Consider the following 11,901-nt stretch of genomic DNA (forward strand, 5'->3'; position numbering starts at 1 on the left):
ACATCATAGCCAAGGAGAATGAAAAGAAAGATAGGTATCGAGACCTTATAAGGGAGTTGCAACGATTGTACCCGGAATATTCTGTTAAACTGATCGTCCTTACCATCTGCGCTCTTGGAGGTGCCAATCTTTCACTTTCTAATAGCCTAAAAAGCATCCCTGCGTGTCAACAATATGCTAGAACACTTGCGGGAAAAATGCAGAAGGCGGTTGTCCTTGGGTCACTCCGTGTTCTTAGGGTGCACGAGGCTTTTGCTGGATCGTCGTATTGATTCCTTTACAGACTTTAACCACCTATTTCACGGTTGTGAGACGTGGTTATGGCTGAAATTTTACCGCGATTTCGCTGGAAGCGGGTGCAATTTTTCAAATTAGCACCCGCTCCCGGCGAAATCCTGCGGTTGTCCTTATGACAAATTTTTAATTATATATATGTGTGTGTGTGTGTTTGTTTGTGTGTGTGTGTTCCTACTTTCAAGTATAGAACGATAATTATAATAGAAAAAAGCAAAAATGATTTCATAAATCACCTTTATAAAGAAAGGAGGTTAGTATTGACAAAGACTTACATCCCAAATCTTCAATTAAATTCAAGGTAAAAGCCCTAAAATTAAAGTAGTTCCTAAACTATGAATAATGCGTCCATCTTTCAATGAATTTATGATTTTACAGGAAATAAGAACCTTTAGAATAAGAAAACACTGAAAAAAGACCAATTCCATCAAATAAATCATATGATCAATTAATTTATACTCTAGGTTAGTTCCTTTAGCACCGCCGGCAGCACTTTAGCTCGCCTAGCGATAATTTATAGTACTGCTTTGTACTGTATTTTTTGTTTCAATCAAATAAATATATTTAGGAATTCAAATAAACAGATTTTAAACAAATGCAGTGTTTAATTTAATGCAAGACTAACTTTTAAATCGTTGAAATTCGGATTCTACTTAGAATTTCTATTAGAAACTCACGGAGTAATCGCAATACTCTTTTTGAAGCGTTAAAAATTTTTTATAAAGTCATTAACTTTTGTTGAAGGTGACTTTAATTGCATCCATAATAGTTCAAGTAGTATGTGGCGCGTGAAGTTTAAAAATAAAATTTTAAATTGGCAAATAAATGTAAATAAATATATGTAATAATGTATATGTCTAATTTTACACAAATTTAATACCTTCTCCGGTAAGAATAATATGAAAAATGAGAATTTAAACAAATCCCTTACCTTTAGTCCTGACCCCTCGTCTCGTAACTTCAAGGACACTACTTGACTGCTCTGACTTGCATCGCAGCCTTGTTGTCTGAGGTTTCCACTGCGTGGCGCTAGCATCCACATAAAATTCTTAAATTTATAGACGGAACGTTTATTAACTGCATGGACATAGGAAACACGGGACTAGGCATGCTATCCGAACTTGGCGAGCGGGGCTGAGTTCACGGGAAGGGGGAGAATTCCATGAGTGGGGAGGGCCGCCATCTTATGATGTGCCACTTGATTATGCGCATGAGCGTTCTGGGTCGACAAACTGTGGAATAAAATTTAAACATGTGGGCGCTGCCATGTTTGTCGCGGGACATCAAAAGATAGCAGACCTCCCCCCTCATTGCATCAGCCCCACAATGACATGTCTAGTCTCGTGTTTCCTATGTCCATGATAAACTGCTACTAAAAGAAGATGCACTTGAAGCCGCCCACACTAGGTACAGTCTTACGGCTAAAATGTGAACGAGTTTTAGTGATTTCTATCTCCCCTAGGTGGCGTCTGTGTTGATGCTTGTTGAGTAGAAGGGGAAGATCAGGAATATAGGAACATGGCGGACATGTAAATAGCGAGTGAGTGATTATATTATTCACGTCTTCAAATTATTTACATTTTCTGTTTGAAACAAATTTACATTACTTTTACTTTTATATTGAAAAAGAGACCGATCTGTTCGGAGTGATACTCAAGTGCTGAACTTAATGTCTCTGTTTAAATATTTTTTTCATTTAGAATTATGGGAAGAATAATTTGCACAAGCAAACCATTTCATGCAATATCAAGAAATCGCAATGGATTTTTTATCATGCGCTATATCATATTTTTTTATATTGCCTAAAATGGTTTGTTTACGTAAATTATTCTTCCTTTAAATCTAAATAAAAAAATATGTTATCATTTGCGTAGTATGGTTGGAAGAGTACAGCGAAGGGGTTGCCGGATTAGAGCTGTAGTTTGTTCTATCTCCAATAGATGGCGCCACTCTGAAACTTTACTAAATTCAAATTCTTTAACATGGGACTGTACGCAGTGTGAAGCCGCCTTCGGCCCATGTAAATGACGGGTAATTTATTTTGTAAACCTTTTAACACTGCAAGAAAAAGTATTGCGATTACTCCGTGAGTTTGTTATGCAAATTTTAGCGTAGAATCCGAATTTCGACAATTTAAAAGTTGCTCTTGCTGTTTTTTTTTATTTTTTTTTTTTGAGTTTTTTTAAGAAGGAACCGAAGGGGGACTCAGTGGGGTTTTCAAGGGTACTTTGTAGAGGCTTCTTTCGGTTCCTTCGGTCTGCCAGTGGAAGAGAGGGGGCGGGGCACTTAATCAAAAAGATAGAGTGGTGGGGCAAGCGACTAAATTTTCAATATATGAGAACATCTCATTTTGACAAATTACGCAAACAATTATTTTTGGCAACTTTAATAAATCATTACATCAATCGAATTACAAAAAAAAGGAAAAGTGGGCATTTTCAGAAAAAAATGCAACTTTCTAGCATTATTCTTTGAGAATATTATTCGAAATAGCAGTAAATTGTTAAAATAAATATTTTCGTTATAAATAGTTTATTTTTGATTCGCTGTAACCATAAAGTTGAATGTAAGTTAAAACGTTCGGGAAAACCCTTGACTTTCTAACTCAGTTTTTAAAGAAAATTACTATAAACAATAATAGTTATATATAATAATAAATACAATAATTATTGAAGCCGAAAACTGCAAAACCCCACTTACGGCGTTTTTGTGGGGCCATATACAACAGACTCCTAGGGCTGATATTCAAAAAGTACTATTTGATTTGTATTCTATAGCTAATTATAAAGGGAAATGTTGAGTTTCTACTCGATTGACCTGAATTTGATGATTCTGAATGAAATTCACAAATACGATTCTTTTTCTTATAAGAAATGCGTATTGAAGTTCCTAGGGCTTGCGGAACCTTAAAATATCATTTTTTTCAGAGAAGGAATATATTTATTTTTTGTATTTTTGAACAACTTTGAAGGTGATATCCATGAAATTTCTAAAAAAAAAAAACATTTGAACCATTCTAGTCAACATGAACTTTTGATTTGTTTGATAAAATAATTTTTGGAGGTTGCTGCAGGTCTTTGAGAAATTTAATTATTTTAAATAAATTCTCAAAAAATGAATCGAAAATGTAAGAAATAGATTGTAGATGAGGTAAAACAGGAGAGACAAATTAGGAACACAAAACCTCAAAATTTCTTAAAAGTTTACGGAGACCTGATTAGGTGTTTGTTTCTTTACTTTTTTATCCATCCTTCCTTCATTCTACCACACAGAAAACTCACGGCCAACAAACACAAGCCTACAAACCCCAAACTCACATACCCTTAGCTCGCAAACCCCAAGTATACCTCAAACCCTGCAAAAACCGCAAATGTGCACACTCTGAAAACTTACACCCCAAACCCACCAACATCAAGCTCTACACAAGCCCCAAACGCACACACCCCAAACCCTTACACGCCAAATCCACCAACCTGAAGCTCTGCACAAACCCCAAACCCACACACCCCTAACCCCGAACCAGCCCACTTTAAACCCACACACCCAAAATCTACACACCCCGCACCCTTACACCCCGAACCCTTGAAAAACCACAAATCTATACGCCCTAAACCCACCAACCTCAAGCTCTGCACAAACCCCAAACACACGCAGCCTAAATCCATCTACTCCAACCCACTCACTCCAAATCCAAACACCCAAAATCAACGCTTTTCAAAACCCACCAATCTTAAGCCTAGGAACCCCAAACCCATAGACCCTTTAGGCTGCTGTGCATGCTTCATACAATGAGAAAGCTCATTGAACGACCCATTCAAAAGATTTTAAAGACCGGCGTGAAGTCCGAAATAGAGTTACATGCTAAGCTCATTAGGCATGGAAGGCGTTCAACTCGACGAAGTGCCGGAGTACCTGTACAATGACCTGGAGTATTACCTTCGAGGCAGGGTACTCTGCTCATCCGGGTGGCGAAACCAATAATGCTGTACGGAGCCGAGATCTGAGCGGATGCCCTAGACTTCCAATTAGAGAAACGTCTTGCTTCGGCCTCAGCGAGCTGGCGCACTGCGAGTTTGAATGGCTGAACGCGCTCTTTTGGAACTTGAAGCGATGATCATCGCCGGAGTTATACCCATAGACATGCTCACCAACAGAAGCGTCAAAAGTACCTTGACACGCGTAGAGGTGTTCGAGGGGACAATAACGACCACCAAGCGGCGACTTTGACCAAGTGGCAGTAGCAGTGGGACCGGGGGGAGAAGGGTCGTTGAACAAACCGGCTTATACTCAAAATCCGATCAGGGTTGGAGCGGGTCCACGGTCAACTAACGTTTTACCTAACACAGTTGCTGTCTGATTATGAAGAGTTTGCATAGTACCTGCACTACATGGGCAACAGGTCATAGCCATGCTGCCAGTATTGTTCAACCTCAGAAAGAGGGATGAGCAAACGAATTAGGTGACGGTCGTGATAAGACTGGGATCGGGGGATTCAGCCCTCTGCTATTGTGACTAGCCAAAGGCAGGGGCGAGTGATGTTACTGCTCACAAACCCTAAGCTGAAAAACGCTAAGTCTACGTACTCAGTGTACTCAGCTGAATCAACAGTGATATGTAAGATTAGTCGCTGTATATCTACTACTTTATTTTGCAATCTCACAAACCCAATACCCTTAATGCAATATTTGAATCTTACTTGCAGCGCTATCCAGAAACAGCGACGTGGACGTAGTAAGTTTTGTTTCTTCCGGGGTGCTTGTTCAACGTCAGTCGCCTTGCCTCTCACTACGACTGTTTTTAAATGTTTATCCTTTTTTTCATAATAACGTATTTTTTATCTTCGAAAGATCTCTGAATAGGTTTTCGTTTATGTTTTATTTTAGTTTCACGTGTAAAACTCCAGAAATAATCTGCAATCGTATGTTCGTTCATAATACCCTGATATCTTTGTTCTATAACCTGAAGATCCTAATGAAATCTTTCACCATGCTCCTCACTATAGTCCCCAAGATTTCCCGGGGGAAAATCGAGATGAGCATGAAGATAATGAATATTAGAGTTGATTAAACATCCAAAATTTGTGTGATTTTTATTATTGCCTAAAAGTTCAGAAACAACATTCATAAAACCTTTCCAAGCAGCAATTTCAAGAGTTTTCATTTTGTTTTGAAACTCTTTGTCTTTCATAAGAGTTCTTACCTGTGGCCCATCTAAAACTCCCTCTTCAATTTTTCCTCAAACTAAATTTGGGAAATTGATGAAGAGATAGTTAAAAGTATCACTGCCAATTATTTGATCAAACCTAGTTTTATATGCAATGGTGGTAAAAGTATTTTTGAACTATTTACTATAGGTGCATTTAAAAACATTTTTTGATCCGGGCACCAAACTTTCTCGAATCACCCAATCTTTTTTTACATAATGATTTTGACGATCGCGACTATCTCATTTACATAGGAAGCAAGAAAACTTAACAAACCTATTTTGTTATCCAAGAATTATGGTTATTATTTTCAAATCGCCAAATGTTTCCAAGTTATGTTCATTATATTTTAGTTTAAAAAGAAAAAATCTAATATCACCAAAGCTCTCTTTCAAACTAGTAGAATAAGCTACAGGAAGTGATCCGTACTTATGTTCCTCATGAAACAGAACTGCTTTCATGCTTTTTGGGGAGGAGTCAAGGAAGTCACCAATCATCAGGATTAAAAGTGCCGCATTCATATTCAGAAATCAAATCTTTAATACTGTTACAGTAAACTAATCGCGCTTCATGAGAAAAATACTTTCTGAAAGGTTTATCTCTTAATCTATAAAGTGTAACTTTAGTTTCTGATTCAAAAAGATTTTTTTCCTTGAGCCTAGATGCGAGAAGTTCAGCATTTTTTTTAGATACCTAAATCTCTTACAAGATAATTAAGTTCTTGCTGATCAAACAAAATAGCAACATTTTCCCATCCGGAGTTCCGTTTCCACTGGAGTTTAATTTGTCGGGTTCTTGAAGATCAGATTATTCATCTACCTTCATTATGTAACGATTAATCAACTTCTGCTATTTCTTCATCGACTTCCATCCTTTCATTTTCTTTTATACTGTTATGAACAGAGGCTTCAAGCACATTGTTTCGGATCGCCTTTGTAAAGGAAGCGACCGATGGATATAAAATATTAGCTTTGTTCTTTAAATTAAATCCAAAAGTAGAAGTTAAACATAAATAACAGTCACCTTCATGATTTTCAGTCTCTCGCCAAATCATTGGAGACATAAAACATTTCTTGTTTTTATCTCCATTTTGCTGGTGACTAAGAAATGTTGCACAATAAACACACAGAGAATTAGATATCCAGCTCTTATCGATATCAATCATAGCATTTGGATATCAAGACTTAGAAATATTTGTATAATGATCTGAAAAAATCTTTAGAATTTTATCAATACAAATTATTTATATAATTATGTCTATAGAAGTCAAACCCAAATATCCCAAGTTTAAACTAACTGACAGAACAGAGAACAAGAGGCTGACATTTAACTGTCACTATAGAAGATAAAAAAGCAATTGACTTTTACTACAGAAAACTAATACTCTATCTCTAATCAATTCAACGAGTATAATACAGATAAAAGGAGGTTTGAAGGTCTACGATTTTTGGGCTTGAGACTTGATGGCCTAAGTTTGGGGTTAGGGGTGTATTAATGTAGGCTTGGGGTTTGTGAGTTTGTGGGGTTTATAGATTTCGTGTATATGGGTTTGAGGCGTGTGAGTAGGCAATATGTAGGTTTGAGGTTAGTGAGCTTGGAATATAAAGGTTTAGGGTGTAAGGATTCGGGTTGTGTAGATTTATTCTGTGTGAGTTTGGGGTGTGATGGGCGGGGTTTGTGTTTTTGGAATTTGTGGGTTTAGAGTAAATGAAATTGGAGTTCGTGAGGTTTGGGTTTGCGGGTTTGGGGTGTGTAGAGTTAGTGTGTATAGGTTTAGGTTCCATGGGCTTGAAGTTAGCGAGCTTGACTTATTTGGGGTTTGCGGGTTTGGGGTGTATGAATTTGAAGTGAGTGTGTTTAGGGTGTTCATGTTTAAGGTTTGTGCAGAACTTGAGGTTGGTGAGTTTGGGGTGTAAGGGTTCAGCATGTGTAGATTTGGGGTTTCTGCAGGTCTTGAGGTTAGTGGGCTTGGGGTGTAAGGGTTCGGAGTGTGTTGATTTGGGGTATGAGGATTTGGGGTGTGTGGGTTTGAAGCGAGTGGGTTCGGGGTTTGAAGTAGGTGGACTTAGCGCTTGTGGGTTTGGGGTGAATGGGTTTGGAGTGGGTTAGTTTGGAGCTTGCGAGTTTGAGGTTTATGCGCTTCTGATTTTTGAGCTTAGGGTTTATAGGCTTGCGGTTGGTATACTTGGAGCTTGTAAGCTAAGAGTATGTGAGCTTGGAGTTTGTAGGCTTGGGATTGGTGGCCTCGAGTTTTCTGGATCAAAAATATTGTTGTCCTGTACAATTAATAATTAATTAGGAGAGATAAATTATTGATGTATCCAATATTGCAAATTTTGATTGAAAAACGTTATCATGGCGTACGATTTCTCAACTTTGGATAGTTATGAAAAAATTCGACTGTGAATTTGATAAAAGAGTGACAATTTATTTTACTTTCATTAAGCTGCTGGTTCGATATACAGAAAGCTTGATTTGAACAAATTAGTAGGCCTCAAAAAAACTAAAGGGAAATTTTTACCTACGTCCAGGGGTACTTTTTTAAATTTTTTAAACGGACAAAATCTTTAATTTTAAGTTTACGAAAAAGTGACCATTTATTTTCTTTTTACTATTGAGTGGCTTATTCGATACAAAAAAAGTTTTGAATTAAGACATTATTAAGTCGCATGAAAACTGAAGGGGAATTTTTCCCTACGCTGGAGATGCACGTTTTTCAATTTTGAACAGGATAAAAAATCCAACTTTAAATTTACAAAGAGCGTAACAATATTTTTTCTATTATTAACTTGCTGAAGCGGCACAAAAAAAGTTTGGTTAAAACATATTATTAGGTTTCGAGAAAATTAAGGGAGAAGTTTTTCCTAAGCTCGACGGTAATATTTTTCAATTTTAGACGATGATAAAAATTGAATTTTTAATCTAAAGAAATCGTATCAATTAATTTTATTTTTATTGCTGCGTTTGCTGATTCAATATGAAAATGTTTGATTAAAAAATATTATTAGTTTTCGAGCCATCGGGGGGGGGGGGCATTTTTTAACTTTGAAGAGTATTAAAAAAATCATATTTATATTTGAAAAAATTACCTACATTTTGAAACAATTTTTCAAAATTTGTTTCTTCATAATGGTGCTTTCATTTATTTTTATAATATTTTATTTAATAAGAACTTGAAATGAAGTCAAACTGATAGCGATAAAAAACTTTTTGGCAAAATTATCCAAAATAAAACCCTGAAACAGAGAAATTGGAAAAAATTAGATTCAAAGCACTGAAAAGTTAAATCTGAATCATTTTTAAAGGTAAGGGATTGCAATTAAATAATTACACATTTAAATCGTTAAAAATTAATACTTATATAATTCAGTAATTTACTATTTAAACTTTATATATTTTAAATCGTAAATTATTTAATTAATAAGAAATGGTTTTTAAGGAATTAAATGTTTGCTAATGATCATTTCAATTTAAAATGTTTTAATTTTTAACATTTAAAAATTCGAATATATCACTCTTTCAATTTGAAATCTTAAATTTTATAATTATAAATACTTTTTTTTTGCAGATTATTAAAATTTTAATTTTAAATTAAACACATTAAGAATAAAGAAGATTTTTATATGTAAAAAGTAAGAAATTTCCAATTTAAAAAAATGATTAAATTCACAAAATTGTGCAAATATTGAAATGTTAAAACTCGAAGTTTCAAAACTCCGCAAAATTTTTAATTTAAGAAAATTCAAATCCCCGAAAAAATAAATGTTTATATTTTGTATGGGCATTTTCAAATTTTAGGAATCGAAAATTTTCGTAAATTTAACATTTTTGGAATTTTAAATTTCGGAATCTTAAAAATGCAAGTTTTAAAATTTTGGTAATTATGCAATTTCTGGAATTGAATAATTTCCATAATATAATATTTCCGAATTTGTCTAATTTCATTAATTTTCCCCTTCGGAATATTTTTCTTAATTCTATCAGATTTTTTCTCTTTTAGTATAATTATGTTTATGATATTTTTCAACAAAATTATAATGCCTTATTTAAGATTTAGAACTAAAAATTTAGTAGCTTTTTAAGGTTTTTAAAAACTTTCAAGACAATAAAAAAAATTTCTGAAGATTTCTGGGAAAATTTTAAATCATTCTTTATTTTAAAACTGTATTTTAAGAGAATATTTAAAAAGATTTCAATACATTCCAAATGATTTCCTAAATAATCAGAAAATAATTAAGAACATTTAAAGGCAGCTTTTTTAATATCTTAGACTTTTTTAAAATGCCTAAAAAAAGTCGAATCATTTTAAAGGCCATGCAGAAGTTTTTAATAAACTTCAAAAGTAATGTAAAATTTGATAAGATTTCAAAAACCTTTGAAACAGAGTTGATTTTTTAAATATAAAAATAAAATTTGGAAGGTTTTAATATTTTTGAAAGATTTCCGGATAATAAAAAAATACGTTCTTAATATTCATTGGAATATTGAAAGTGATTCGTTATTCAGAAAATTTATATTGATATTGATTTAAAAAATCTTTGAATTTTTTTAAATTAGAAAACATTTGCAAAATTATCAAAAAGCAATCAGCAAGATTTTAAGAATACTTGAGGAATAATTCCTTTCATTCTAAAAGATATTTAAGGATTTAAGAAGTTTTGAAGGAACTACAAATTTTTTAGAACTTTGAAAGATTTTCGAAAATTTATGAAATATTTTAAACTTTTCTTAATAGTTAAAAAGTTCTAAATGTTATTTAAACTAAATTCAATTTTTCATAAAATTTTGTAAAATTGTATAAAATACAAAAATTCTTAGAATTTTTCGAAATACTTTTTCGACATGACAGAAATCTTCACAAATATTTTTTGAATTTCTCGAGGCAATTAGAAAAATTATATTTAATTATCTTTCAAACAAAAAAATCAAAGAAACTTAAAAAATACATAGTTATTAGAAATATATTGTTTTATTAAGAAGTATTTTTCTCTCTTAATTCTTATTTGCCTGCAATTTTTGTTCTTTACTGACAATACTTTTTTTTTGTAAATTCAACCATTTTTTAAAATGAAAACATTTGTTCGTTGAGAATTTAACTATTTTGCTCAAAAGTCGTCTTTTTGATAAATTAAACTCTTTCTGATTTAGAATTAGAACATTTTTAAATTTAAATTTCAAATATTATATTTTTTATTTCTTCTTTATTCATAATGTGTCCCCTAAGGGTTTACATGATTTCCATTCCTCACAATCTTTCCGTTTAAATCTATATATTTTTTACAATCTTATCCTTTCTATATATACAATTGTTTACATCTATTTACATAAAGTCTTATATCTAGTTCCTTATTTCTATTTCCTGCGATAGCGCAATTTAGGACTTGTTAGCAAGCGAGTGAGCGAGCGAACGAAAGCGAGAGTGCAAGCGAGAGAGAGAGAGCATGAGAACGCAAACGCATCTTAGTCTACTTATCTTTTACTTTACCATTACTTACAATTTTCACGCTTCTAACCCAAGCGACTTCCGTTTCCTTTTTCTTTCACTTTTTTTTATACCCCCATTTACCTTTTTCACGTGCATTCTTTCATTCTCCCTCATTCGCTCCTCTAGCACCCTCCAACTCCTTCATCCATTCTTCTCCTAATCCATCTTCGCCTAGAATCTTAACCACATTTTCTTGCCAGTTTCCTTTATCTTCCATTCCTCTCCTACATCCTTCCCATACATGCTCCCATGTTTCCTCCTCCCATTCACATATTCTACACATTCTGTTGTCTTCTTTTACCCAGTACATCCCCTCCCTTACCTCGTTTCCCAGTCTAAATCTTGCTATTCTGGTCCACCTTCTTTCTCCCCATTCCTTTTCTAAATACTTTGGCAGCCCTTCCTTTTTTATCATCTTATACCATTTATTGTATTTTGATTCCTCAATCGCCCACCATCTTTCTGTTAATTGTCTTTCCCTCTCCCTTTTTTTCCAATTCTTCATATTTTACTCCAGTCCCGTCTTCTATTTCTCTATCATTAAAGAACTCCCTCCTTTCTTCGTCCCACCTCGTTAATTCGATCGCCCTCCCTCTCCTCTCTTCTACCTCCATTAAACACTTTCTCGCCAACTCCCCTCCCTTTCCCTCCCTCAGCTTTGTCTCAAATTTCCATGCCCTCTTACCCGCACTAATACTTAACTTATCCCTTTGCGCTTCTTCTCTCAGTCTGCCCCTCCAGGTCGTCCTCTAGTCTGCCCCTAGTGTCCACCTTATATACCTTTCTTGTAAACTCTCAATATCTTTCCTTTCTTTCCTTCCCATATCTCTGCTCCATAACCTAAAACCGGCCATACCAGCGTATCAAATAACCACATTCTCCTTCTCCAATTTTTTTTGAACCTCCGTTTTCCTATTCC

General features: G+C 34.3%; 1 protein-coding gene across 1 annotated transcript in view; it reads left to right on the plus strand.

Annotated features, from left to right (window-relative positions):
- Window positions 1-11,901, plus strand: part of LOC117178571 (lysosomal alpha-mannosidase-like) — a 59,254-nt gene that overhangs the window by 9,291 nt on the left and 38,062 nt on the right. The window lies entirely within an intron of this gene.

The sequence above is a fragment of the Belonocnema kinseyi genome, chromosome 8, assembly GCF_010883055.1.
Source record: "Belonocnema kinseyi isolate 2016_QV_RU_SX_M_011 chromosome 8, B_treatae_v1, whole genome shotgun sequence".
Taxonomy (NCBI): Eukaryota; Metazoa; Arthropoda; class Insecta; order Hymenoptera; family Cynipidae; genus Belonocnema; species Belonocnema kinseyi.